The sequence below is a fragment of the Condylostylus longicornis genome, unplaced genomic scaffold (assembly GCF_029603195.1).
Source record: "Condylostylus longicornis isolate FDR11 unplaced genomic scaffold, ASM2960319v2 ptg000010l, whole genome shotgun sequence".
NCBI classification, from domain to species: Eukaryota; Metazoa; Arthropoda; class Insecta; order Diptera; family Dolichopodidae; genus Condylostylus; species Condylostylus longicornis.
Window position 1 is genome coordinate 6336750 of NW_026577979.1, and position 14901 is coordinate 6351650.

Here is a 14901-nt window from a genome sequence, read left to right on the forward strand (position 1 = left end):
ATATTTGGCTGTAATAGAATTTTACTTTAATAGAAAATTAATTAAAATTAGCAGAAATAAGATATTACTGTCGAAAATAGCTGTAAATCAATTCAAAATATTAAAAAAAAATTGTGAAAAATGAAAATTCTAGGAAAAATTTGTCCTTTAATAAGAAAATTTTTCATTCCCTTTGATCAATATTAAATAATCATCCCTTCTAATAGCAAGTGAGCTTATAAATTAATATTATATTTATTATTAAAATTTATTATTAAAATTAACGCAATATTTCAATTTTAGTCTAAGTTATGAATGAAAAAAATTGATTTAAGAATTTGTATTGAAAATTTTTATTGGATAGTAGAATGAGGGTCCTTGTAGTGATATCGGAGAGTATGATAATTGCCTTATTTGATGAATTAATTACGAATAAGAAAAAAAAAGTGAAACAATTGCAAAATGTTAGTTTTGAAGAATAGCGAATTGTGTGAAAAAAGTTAACTGCCATACATAAGTAACTAGGTGTTTCTGGAAGTTTTAATTGCGTGTTTACGCAATTAAAGTTGCGTGTTTACTCTAATCACACTTTCACATTGTGATACACAAACCATTTTAGATGTCTTTTGGTCCATAGATCTGTGTTTTGTATCTGAAGTTCGGCTGAACAGGTTACGCAATAAAATTTGCACTATAGTTTTTTTGGAAGGTGTGCCGCATTAATATTAACTTTTTAATTTACTGTTATATTAAGTACTGATCCAACTAAGGATCATGTTCACATTTTCGTTTATTATATTATTTAACACATTTTTATTATGTAAAATTACTGTACTATTGCAATTAACAACAAACAGATAAGTTAAAGGTAGATTGTAGATTTTAAGGGAATCGAGTGAGGTAGGCGAACCCCGCAAGCCACCGCAGCCATTCCTACCTGATTGTAAGCGTCCCCACGCACGCACCTATAATCTTCGTCCCAAGTTAGCCTAGGAATCCCTGTCTAAAACAATTTCGACGCCGAACAGCTAGTGCCGGTCAATAGCAAAGAATATTCAGGGCCGTCTCGTTATCGCCCCCACAAAATCTGCACAGGGGGACGCCCGATTTCCCCAGCCTATGCAAGTGATACTTCACTGGGCAGTGGCCCGAGAAGAAATTCGTAATAGCACGAACCCGGCCACTGTTCATCTCCAACAACTCTGTAACCCGCCGCAGTACCCCAGTGAAGGCCGAATTTCATTTCGAGCAGGTAGGCAAGTCAAAGGTAAGAAATTTTACCTTTATCACAGGTTAATTTTACAATTTTGACGCTAATTAAGAAATAAGCAAAAAGACTTCTATTATCTCTTAGAGTTCAATTCAATAAAGAAACAGAGAAATCAACTTTTTGAAGGAAACGTTCTATTGACTAGAAGCTAATCTTGAACTTAAAAAACCTTACGATTCGAAAGACATTCTTTTCTTTCGTTAAACTAAAGAGAATACTCTAATCATTCAAAAAATATTCAGTGTGAATTGTACAGGTTTATTGTACACACCAAATCAATCAAATTAAAACAACAATGTAACTAAGCAACTTGTTGTTTCAAAATCAGTTTAACAAGCTTAACAAATTCGTATACAATAAAAATTTTAAACCTTAACAATAGCTAGTATTTAAAATTGACTTTTAATTTAATTTTTGACCCCATGATATTTTACAACTTGTTGAAATTTATATAATAATGTGCTAGAAATAATTTCACGCTATTTACGTTCCGGTGTTACAATTTTTCAACAATTTCTAAAGAAATGAACATTAAAATTACTTATTTATGGCATGAAAAATATTATAATAGAATTATTTTCTAAATAATTTTAGTATATATAAAAAGAAAAACATTAAAATTGTAAGTATCCTTCATGACCTTGAAATTACTTAATAAAAATGTCGTTTTTATTATTGTTTTCTTTTCACAAAATCTATTTAAATTTCACCTTGGTTTTGAATTATACAATATAAATTCTTAAAATCACGTAAAGTGTTTCAATTTTGAAGGATTTATTATTTTTTTTTTTTGTTTATTACTCTTGTTGTGTATAAGAGAATAACAAAAAGGATATTTTTAGAATTAAACAGTGAATAGAGCAAAAATATTTTTTTTTTAACATGATACTTTGATATTTTTTGGTATTGGCTTGAATTCTATAGTCTCTATGAAAATTGAATTAATTTAAAAAATAAATAATTTAAACAGTAGTAGAATAATTGAATTTTACAGCACTAACTTGGATTTTCTACGTTCGTACCGTAGTCTTAGCAAAGATAATATCATTATTAAGACTAGGAGTAGACTTTCAATATTCTGCATTATTTTTTATGGGTATTGTTTGGCCTTCTCCATTAAAAATTAACGGACGTTTAATTTTTAGACTTTCATCAAATTTTAATCAAAACAAGGACAAATTGGAAGCCAGTTTGAGGAAAAATATGCGAAATTATCATTCTTCGAATCAATTTCTCTATCAAACAGGATATGTTCTAAATTTTTTGTTAATATTACATTCTTACTCATTTTTGTAAAATTTTTAAATTTTCCAAATTTTACTTTTAAAACAATCCGACATTTAACAATCCATTTTCTTATTTCTTAACTCTAATAACATCAAGAATAATCAAAGCTAAAAATATTTAAAAAGGTTAAAAATATTCATTTTATTAAAGGAGAAAATTTGCCTGATTCTGAACACTTTAATCATAGCTTATACGTAATATATTATATAATTATGCACATAATATAATTACATAGGTTTAATAATAGAAAAACTAAATTAATTCACTATAATTATGTAATAAACTAATTTTTTAAGGTATTCCATGAGTGAACTTAAATATATTATATTAAAACAAAAAAAAAACACAAAAAAATATTTTAAGGTGGAGAATTACCTTCCTATAAAATAATATGTTTCAAATCCATAAGGAATTAACAGAATATGTCGCCTGTCGGTTGGAATATGCCCTACTTAACATATATTAACTTAATTACAATAATATTATTTTGGACAATATATGAAAATATAAAAAACTTTTTAAACTTTTATATACATATGGATATACATGCACATATACACATTTATTAACAAAATATGAATTCTAATAAGCTTATTCCAATGAGAACTTTTACATAACAATATTTTGCTCAGTAATAGCAATATATAAGTAAATAACATAATATTGGTAACCCTCACCTGTGCGTCGATTTGCGTGAATAATATTTTATTACACATATACGTATATTTATAACACTGAATATATACGCAAGGTTATACAGAATTGTACGTACATATGTATGCACGTTTAGGTATCGAAATTAAAGCTACTTACGATATAGTATGTATACAAATTATATTGACAGTAAAAATATGAAATAACAAAAGAATGTCGCAAAAAGCAATAGGAGAGTAGAAAATTAAGTATAGCAGAATTAAAAAATGCAGTTGTGGTATACAATTTAAGATTAAGTTTAAGCTTTGGGAAACTTGCAATAGAATTAAAAACCCATAAATACTCAAATCCAAAGTATTAAGATAAGTCAAATTAGGTTTTTTTTCAAAGTATCTTTTAATTTAAAAGGATACGGGCGCGAATAAAATATCTTTTAATCTCATATAAATTTCTGCACTCAAATTGAACATGAATTAATAAATTTCAATTAGTTTGATGCATTTTTATTCATTTAATAAATTTCAATTAGTTTGATGTTTGATTCAAAATCACATTGATGCATTATGTTGCTCAAGGTTTGCGAATAGTAATTAAATTTTTAGTCTGGACATTGAATTTGAAATAAATGCCTCTAATAACTTACTTTACGACAATTAAAAACATTAAGGTGAATTCCAAGTATCATTAATTAGAACCGGCACAAACTTCATTAAAACAATAAAAATTAAACCATAAATAAAGGTTTCATAATTCTGTACAAAAAAATGTGACCAAATTCATATAAAAAATTAAGGTGGAATTTTTTTCAAAATTTAATTTTTCTGTTCATCTCTCAGTAATTTTCTAAAATAACTTTCTATTTTATAACCATTATTATCCCTGGAATATGCTCTATACTCCTATATACATATATTTATATTAATTTATATTTATATTTTTTTCTATATATACAAATAATATTTTTGTATGGAATTTATGTACTTGGATATATTTTCCAAATTCTTTTGTTTGCTTGCTATAAACAAATTACATACTACTTTTTTTTTCCATTCTATTCGTTTTGTTAAAAAATATAAAATTTAATATAAAATATTTCTATATATATATATATATATGTATATATACAGTTATTCCTATTAGCAACCAGTGGATTATTATTAGCGATGGTGGTGACAATGACACTGATATCAACTGAAATCAGTTATACATAATACGAGTATTAGAAAAGTTACCTTATACATATAGAAGGATATTATATGATATACATATATTTTATATACGCGTTTATAAAACTGTATTGTGTGTTACTTATAATATGAAAGATACCATCGCGGTTGTCCATATTAATTTCAATGAAATTACGTATTTTGTAAAGGGAACTGTGAGAATAAAATAGTGAAGAATACTAAGTCATGAGCAAGAGAAGATACCTTTGCATAATAATCAACTTGGGAATTTTTTCAGTATACATTACATATGAGTATACTTATATAAGTATATATTTGTATGATATATTATAATCAAATTTTTTTTTATTAAATCGAGTAATTTTTGACTTACCAAACGATTTTAAATTAGAACGACAAGTGTAGGAAAAATGTTCAAAGTAAGTATAAATTACTTGCAACAAATGATAAATTTGTAATGGTTTTCAGCTTTTATGTAATAATTCTGACTAATATACAAAACTAATAAAGACAATAGAGCAATTTTTGACTATTAAGCTTAGTTATTAACAATCAATAATTGTAAATAGTAATATAATCAAATCTACTAAGCAACAAAATCTATATTAAGCACGAAATTAAACCATTGACTTCAAAACGAAGAATATTTACAGAAAAATGTATTTGTGTCACTGTGGTATAAAAAAAGAACACGGTTTTGTTATTTATTGAATTTTTTCAGAATGAACTATAGAAATTCTCTTTCATCTTAAATTAATCATCTCTAATTATAATATTCCATTAAGCGAAGAATCCTATCTCTATATCAATTAGTTTTTTCCAGTAATATAGCAATATTCCCATTTAGAATTGATAATTGGGAGTAATGTTATTACAAGAACTAGTGATAAAAAATTTTAATAAATACTGAAAAATGTACTGCTTAGGGATTACTTATATATGATTATACATAACTACATAATTATTACAAATTGCATCCCTTATAATATATTACAGTCGAACTTCTATAACCCGAACTCTCATATATAAACGATTTATTTTAGTAAATTCATGTGACCTATCATATTTCTTAGTTGCATATGCATTTAATTCGTGTACTTTAGCATTACTTTTTATTTAGTTTTTTGTTCGCCATTATTGTAAGTAATGTATTTTTGGCAGCCGCATATTTCATACATAAATATTTTCTTACAGTTCCACTCTCGATATTTTTAAATAAATGAATTTTATCTTGTAAAGTCAAATGTTTTAATTTTCTATTGATCATTTTAATTTTTTTTTATTTACCACGATATACGGAAAAATAACAATACGAAAACATGAACAAAATATATGCGAATAATTTGTACTTCACTTCCAAATGTTCAAATAAATTTTTGTAAACTGTAAAATACGTTAAATAAAACTGTTTAATGTGGTTAATACAAGTATAACTATCTTAATATAAAATTTAAAAGTTCAATAAGGCATATGAATTAAGTACCTACACCATGTTTCAACATTCAAACTTGAAATGCACACACAGTATACCTACTCTTCCATTTATATTATTTTTAATTGCTGGAATGCGGATATGCAGGCAACCCTAAAATCCCAACTAATAAAAAGGATACAATAATTCTATGACAAATTCCAATTAAATAACAACCCAAACTAACAAAAATATGAAAAAAAAAAAAATAAAATAATAAGTACAAGAATAAAAAAATAAAAAAAATTAGAAAAGCAAAGAAGAAAAAATCAATTTTTAGTTAATTTGATTCCGTCTGTCAGAAAAAATATTAAAATTTTTATGAAAATATTTTAGTATTTCTAAAACTAAATCCAAGGATAATTCTAACTTTGTTATAGTGGAATGTGCGTTGAATATTATTTTTTATTTTTATATTTAAATTCGCGTACAACAATTTTCTCGTGTAATTTTTTGTTCTAATAAAATTTTTGAAAATATTTTTTTTTTTTTTGTTTTTCTTTCAAATATTTGGTGTTTCATATTTAATTAAAAAAAAAAAAATGTATTTAAAATAAATTTCGTTTTTTCCTCCTCTTCATTTTTTTTTTTTTTTTTGAATATTTCAATGTAGATTTCAATTCAGAATTTTGATAATAAAAAATAAATATGTATGTGAAAATAACAAAATAAAAAAATTTACTTTTATTTAAATACATTTAAAATGTTTGTAATTAAATTTTAATTAATTTCTAATGTACATATACAATATTTTATAATTGAAAAAAAAAAAATAAAATATAAAAAAAAAAACAAATTTTAATTTGAGATTTAATTAAAATTGTTACTATTAAACAAAAATAAATACAAATTTTAAAATGTATGTATGTAGGTGTATTTAGCAAAATTACTTATTCTAAATGAATAAACATAAAAATTTTACTACATAATAAAGTCCATAATATATAATATATTATATAGATAGTGTATTTGATTAGTCTAACTTCACTATACTTAATTAGAGTTCAAATTTTCACATAATACCCTAGACTCAATACAACTTGCGAATTAAAATACTAAAACTTAATGTGTATATGCAGCTAGCCAAAAAAAAAAAAATATTTTAAGTTCAACTTAATTAGAATTGAATAGAAATAAACCGCAACTATTTCAAAAATTAAAAAGTATAGTAAAAAAATAAGAAGAAATAATAATAAAAAAAATAATAAATAAATTAAATATAATTAAAAATATAATAATAAAATTTAATATAAATTAGATTCATTAAAATAATTATCCTACAGGATTTTTTTTTAAAACATATGTAATTGAAAAAGACGATAAAAACATTATACAGGAATTACAAAAAACAAAAAAAGGAAAAAAGACAAAGTTTCAAAGGTAACTATGGATATGAAAGTTATTTATTTTATTATTAACCTTATATGTATATAGCTATTATACAACAAAATTTAATTAATATTATTTTAAATGCAAAAATTATTTTTGTGACACAATATTATTATTGTATAAAAATATTATGGTAGAATTGAAAATGAGAGACAAAAAAACAGAAGAATAGATTTATTTTTTTTTTTTATTTAAATAAAATAATTTAAATAAAAAACAATATTTTAATTTAATATTTATTTAAAATTAATTAATTTTCTCATTGATTTAAATAATTTTTCATATCTGTTTATTTAGAATTTAATATCTGCATGTCTGAAAATTAAATAATATACACACTTGTATTATTATGTAGAAATATTTTGTATAATAAAATGTTAAATATTTTTCTAATACAATCTTCTATTATATAAATTTAACAAATGACATCAAATTAAATAAAGTTAGATTAAACCAATGGTTTGTACTGTAGAATTTTTCCATTCACAGCAAGTTAAAATATTGCTTTCAAAAACAATCTATGTATGTGCTACTACAATATTAAAATCATTTAGCTTTCTACATTTATAAAAATTCGGAAAACCCTATACAGTTTCAGAAATATAAGGTGTCAAAAATTCGAAATTAACGAATTTCGAGAGAGGCGATAGCTTGAGAGAGGGTCGAGGGACAAAAAAAATATCTTGTAACGAAATAAACTATTTATTAGTGTTTAAAAGCTGTTAAAATTTCAGAATCTTACAAACTGAGTTCTAAAAGGAAGAGGATTAAGTCTTAAGATGTCAACGGACGGACAGAGTGAAACTAATAAGCACTTTCTCTCAAAATTTTTTTGGAAAGTTGATAAAAATGATTTGAAAATTCCAAAGAAACGCCTGAAATACGAGTAATTTATTTAAAATTTTTTAAAAAAAATTTATACAAATCATCTTGCAATTATAAAAATGATAAAAACAAAACGTTTTTCAATGCAAAATTATGAAATTTTATAAATTAAATTAATTAATTTTGTTTTTTTAAAATTATAAAATACTCTCATATAGTGTAAAAAAAAATGATAAAATTTAATTAGCTTCATATGTACCTACACCCTCAGTTCTTTATAGGTATCAGTTTATCTTATGTAAAGAAATTTATGATTCTACATTTTCTATACGAACTACAAACTATTGCAATCGTAAAAATTTTTAATTACTTTGAATTTTTTACACCATAATTTATTGATTTATAAAAAAATTTTAATTAAAGGCCTGTCAACACAGAAAAGTTTTGTAGATAAGCCTAATTTGAAACCACAATAACGAGTTCGTACTATTGCACCAGAACCAGAGTGCCGGTCAACCCAAAAACAAAAAAAAATTACATTTGAATACAGCCTTGCTTAATTTTTTCATGGATGAATTTTTCTAGAGATTTAGTTATAATTACTTTAATCTCTTTTATTAAAAGATAGTTAATTCCTTCCCAATTGTCTTGTTCTAAATTTGAAATGAATTGCAATTTATTATTAAGGTTACCCATTTATATTCTTGTTTTTCTCGTATAATTTTATTAATTAGGGATTCCGTGTTACTGCGTGATAAGTTTTAAATTACGAGTCTTATAATTTGTGTAATAAAACACTTTTCGTTAATTAACCAGAATTTACGCCGGAAATTGGAAATATAATTTTCATATACTTAATTTCTACAAAGCTTATAGCTACAAGAATACAAAATTTTTGGAAATTAGTAAAAATTTTACAACTTACAAACAAAACTATTTAGGAATAAAATTTTTGTTTGAAAAATTCTACAAAATTCTTATGAAACGTAAGAAAATCAAAAGAGTAATGTTAAAATTAATTTAAGACCATTTCATATTTGGAACTAATTTGACGCAAGAAGATTGTATCGTATTTTTCGAATATTTAAGAACTAAAGTAATTAATTCATATTTTTTTCACCAATACAAAAACACGTATATTCATTTAAATTATGAATTTTACTAATACAACATCATAGTTGCGGAATCAATAAGAATGTGCCTATTACACTACTAATTTATCTTAATGGAAATTTCTTCATGCAACTGCAGGAAAGATGGATGACGTAATCAAAGGAACGAGTTAAAGGCAGAAAAATTCATTAAAAAAATTTTTCTCCTCGAACTGGACTCGAACCAGTGACCTACCGCTTTCTAGGCGGACGCTCTACCAACTGAGCTACAGAGGCATGAAGAAATTGCCGACGAAATGTTCTCTACATTGCTTATACTGTAATTCACATGATAACTAAGTATTTGTTTTGTTTACATTGATTGCTACATACAATCTACTATTGAAACACACATTAACAAGGACATATATATTTATAGGATTGTGCCTATTGCACTAATTAAATTATGAATTTTACTAATCCAACATTATAGTTGCGGAATTAATAAGACTGTGCTTATTACACTACTAATTTATCTTAATGGAAATTTCTTCATGCAACTCATTTCAAATTAATTTCGTGCGCTTTTTTATGGATTCGATTTATTATGTGATCTTTATTATAAAAACTTAATGATTCGATTCCAGAATAATCCCTACTCTATATAATAATTAAATATTCGAAAAAAATTTGAAATAAATAAATGTTTATATAAAAACAAATGAGGTTTACGGAGCGAAATAGAATCATTTTATTTAGAAATTAAAACTTAATTAAAAATATCATTTTACTGCAATTTAGATTTATTTTTAAAATATTCCCAAATCATTATAATAAAGAACAATATTGCAATTGTTAATTGTTAAATTCTGCAATACAAAATTCACATGTATATTATACATATGTATAACTAACTACATATAACATTAATATTCAAATTCTTAACTATTCTAAAACTAAAAATCAACTAAAAATTTAATAGAATTTTAATTAGTTTATAATTGTTTCAAAAGTGTATTGTCGTGTGTATTGAAAATTAATTTTTTATTCCATACAGGAAGATATCCTAGTAATAATTATTTTTTATTGTGAAAATAGCATTTTGAAATTAATAAAATAAAGTTGTAAAAATATTTTCTCACAATCGATTATTAATTACGTACATTATAAAAAATTATAAAAAATTTATCGATTATCTAGTGTTTTGTTGACTATTATATTTGTTTTGAATACAAAATAAAATCAAAAATGAATCTTTTTTTTTTATAGATAATAAAAATTAATAATTCTGAAAATAGATCCACCTACATTATTTTCTTTCAATATTATTAATATCACGTGATATTTTATAGAAACATAAAATGTTTACTGATTTGACATTGACAGAAATAGAAATGAAAACTATAATTAAATTGTTTATGATGTAAAATTAAAAATATGGCAACATTTTTTAGTAAGAGTAAGTCATGACAATAACAAAAATTTAATGTTATATTTTTTTTGTGCCCGTATATAATAATGCAAAGATATGACGTACAATTTAGAACAATTTTATGTAGGTAATAGAAAATGAACAACGTTCATACTTATTAAATTTTAAGATAACATGCTAGCAAATTATTTTGTAAAGATGTTTAAAATAAAAGCAATTATTTAAAAATCCCGTTATTTTGTAAGGTTTTAGTTATTCATCAAGGCTTATTATTATTCCAGATTCTGCACACTATTAGGGCTTTAGTTCAATTAGGGCTTTAGTACTATTCCCTTACAAGAATTGCTTTTTCAATCTTTCCAATATTTCTTTCAAAGAATTTTGTTTTAAAAATAGTTTTCACAAAATTTAGAAAAACGCATAATTCCCAAAATATTTATTCAAATTAATGTTAATTTACATATATTTGAAATAATTTAATATTAAAAATAATATGTTCGTAAAAATAAAATTATTTCGGGTTAAATTTTATTCATTATATGGAATATTAATATTATAATTTTAATAATGTTGTAATGGAACTAATTTTATTTGTAAATCGTTATAAAATTCAATTCAATCAGATGTTTATACAGAATTGTTCTAGAAATAGTACAAAATTATTATATAATTGATTTAGTTGATAGAACAGGCGGGATAATATCAAATTTTTCGAAATTGATAATAGCTATTATTTCAAAAACACACGAAAAATTAAAAATTCTTTAGGTTTGTGCTAAAGAATTTATTTGAAGATCTTAGACAGAAGAGCCTAAGCAATTAACAGTGTTAAAAATTAAAAAAATTTCGGTCATAATGGTAAAAACTTTTTTGTTACCGGAAAGCGAATAATTTTAAAATCAATTTTTTAAGAAAATTTATACCTATATAATTTCGATTCTCTAACCGATTTAATATAATAATGTACTCTTTACAGAATCCTGCACGTTTTGCAATAAACAAATTTTATTTTCTTATATGAAAGTAAGAAGTCACTAAATTTAGAAGCCAGTTTTTTCAAAAACTATTAAACTATGAAAATATTTAAAAAATTGCATAAAATTTGGGGCAATTTTCTAAAGATATTTTTAACATTTTCAACAATTTTTAGATAAGTTTGAAATTTAGAAACAATGATATTTTTTACATTTTTCTTTGATTGTACTTGTGTATGTCACTCTCATCAATATTCACAGAATTTTCTCTCATATTATTGCTTATACGATTGCTTGTGTTTCGGAGTGTACAGAATAGATTGTTTGGATTCTTGATTATGATTCTTGATAAAAATAAGCCTACATCATTAAATAAATAATTTAATTTTAAATATTATTTCCTATTACAAAATATTAAAATAATTTTTTTGTTAAAGTTTTATCATAGAAAAATTTAGGAAAGCTTTACCAAAATGCAAAAGTATATGTCATAATAGCTATACATAATTTAAAAAAAAAATAAGAGCAACAACCGAATTAAAAAGCCTTTGAGAAAAGTCATATCTTTTAATTTAAATAAATCCTTTGGAAATTTTGCAATTTCTTTTTTTTTTTATTTCCTCGAATCCCAAAAGAGTTTTTGTTTAACATAATATTATTATTATTATTTCTTCTTCTTTGAATTCAAGCTCTTTCGTTAGAGTTAATATGATAGAGCAATCAAGAAAGAGAAAATTGTTAAAAAAAATATTTAAAATGTATAGGGAGTAGTATGGTATAGAATTTTCATTAAATATGGTATTACTTATTGTTGAATATAAGAAAAATTAAAGGTTTTCATTTGTTTTTTGTGGTTTTATGTAGAATTTTAAATACTCATGTGTTTTGAACTTCCTCAATGAATTAAATAAAAATATTTACTAAATAATTTAATCTGAATTTAAATTTTTTATTGAAAGTTTAATTTAAATAAAATTAGTTCTAATTAAATTAATCGTCCGAATAGATTGCAATTCATAGAAAAGTAAGAATTTTCATGTGCATACAAAAGCGAAATTCACATACACTAGCTAAATACTTAAATATGAGCTAAGATATACGAAAATAAGGCAACTCTCATATATACAAGATACGTTCATAAATTGTTATTCTTGTTTTACAAAAATGCATTAATTTTTTTCCCCTTCACACCACATAACTACTTTATTTAATCGAATTTCTTCATACAAATTCAGAAAATATGGATGATAATGGCACATAAGAACGCATCAATGGTATCAAAAATTTAATATGAAATCTTTTTGAACTAGAAATAACTCTATAATTTTTTTTTTAAAGTAAAGCCCCTTCAACGGACTCACAGAATCAATTGTGATCAAAGATTTATTGTGTTATTTTCGCCTTCTCTTAGTAATTTTTGGCAATAAAAAGTTTAATTATATTTAAGGTCTTACAGTATACATGATTTTCTTTGGCATAATTATTTTAAGAAAAAATTTTTATAAAATTTTTAACAATTTAATATTGCCAGTTTAACCTACTTTTACAAATATTATGTACATTATAAAACCAAAGGATTTCTTGTGCGTAAATTTCATGTTTTATTTTTATAAATTTTTATATTATGTACGATTTTTCACAGCCATTTGTTTTTATTAACACAACTCTGCACTGCTTGTATGTGCTATGTGTATATTTTTCGTTTATATTGAAATTTTACAAATTTACATATTTTATGTGACCACTTTATTGTAGATACTTCGTGTATAATATTCATAAAAAAAAAGATATTACATAATTAAAAACCTCATAAAGTGTTGACAATATTAAGGATTAGTTTAAAAGGACATTAAAATGAAAAAAAAGGGATAAAAAAATTACAACAAAAACCAATGACCAAAAATGAAAAATTAAAAATACATCACATGGTTTCTTTTTTTTATTTCTGTCTCTCTTTTTGTTTTTCTTCTTATTTTTTATATGTAGATTTTTTTTCCCGGAAAAAATAAATTGGTCCATTGGATGGAATTTTTTTTTTTTTTGCATATCTATACGAATATCATTTCTACGAAAATATCATCATCATAGGAGGATTAACTTGATGATACTTTATTTGTTTGTTAAGTGGTTTTAAAATTTCAGAATTACAGCTTCTGTGCAATCAGCTTACTGTGAAAATTACAAAAAAAAAAAATATATGACATATGCGACTTAAGTATTAACAACCAATCCTGTTTTATATACTCAATGATGATATAATGGTTTTATGAACTTTTATAAGATTTCTTGCAAATTTAACTTCAATGATCCGATAACTAGTGAATGTTGTTGTTTTTGTTTTTTTTTAATAAAGTATTGTGACAGTAAAATGGGAAGAATTAAATTTCTGATCCCAGAGAAAATTGTGAGCATAAATAGTTGAATAAATGTAATCGATATATTCCGGTATTACTTCTTACAGAATAAATGGAAAAAAAACCATAATTATTGAAAAATAACTTTTAAAGTGTATTTGCAGCGTTACATAAATTTTATTAAATAAAATTATGGAAATTTGAAATTTCGAATGAAAATACGTGAAAATATATATTTGGTGCTAGGACGGTAGCAGTTATTATCATACAAGTAACTCGTGTTTTATTTTCAAAACTTCCTTGAAAACAAAAAACATTTAAGAATTTATTGAAATCGGAGTGTCATAGCCTAGGGTACATACATATACAGGGTGATTCAGTAAAGAGTAAAATATTATATATCATTGTTTAGGGTATCAAAAATGGATAAAATTTTTATTTAGAACAAGTTGTCAAATCTCAACGGTTTCCAAGATATAAAGTTTCCGAGGTAACGAATTTTCACGAAATTTCTACTTTTTCAAGTTTTTTTGCTTACAACAAGTTTTTTTGCTTATAATTTCGGAATACCATGAATTCGAACTTTAGCAAAAATAAATTTTTTTATTTTTTTTTTTATTTTTTTTTTTGGTATTGTCTTACTTCACAAAATTTTGTGTGAAATTTTTAGAAAATTCAAATTTTTTTTTAAAGAATTTTGGCCACTTCCTTAATCTTTGATGAATGTCTCTAAGTGTTAAAAATCCTTTCATTGTACGGAAGATATAGCACAAAAACCATTTCTATGTCAAAATTTTAAAGGCTTTACTGGGGCCACCATATAAAAAATCAAAAAATTGTCCATTTTTATTGATTTAAAGTGTTGTAATTATCAACTATTGCTAATTTTTGATGGCAATAGTCACTCTTTTGATGCCAATAATATTGTACTCTTTACAGAATCACTCTGTATAAGACGTCTACTCTTAGCCTGTATGTTGGCCAATTA

General features: G+C 23.8%; 1 protein-coding gene across 2 annotated transcripts in view; it reads left to right on the top strand.

Moving 5' to 3' along the window:
- Window positions 1–14901, top strand: part of LOC129618646 (hybrid signal transduction histidine kinase G) — a 103655-nt gene that overhangs the window by 447 nt on the left and 88307 nt on the right. The window lies entirely within an intron of this gene.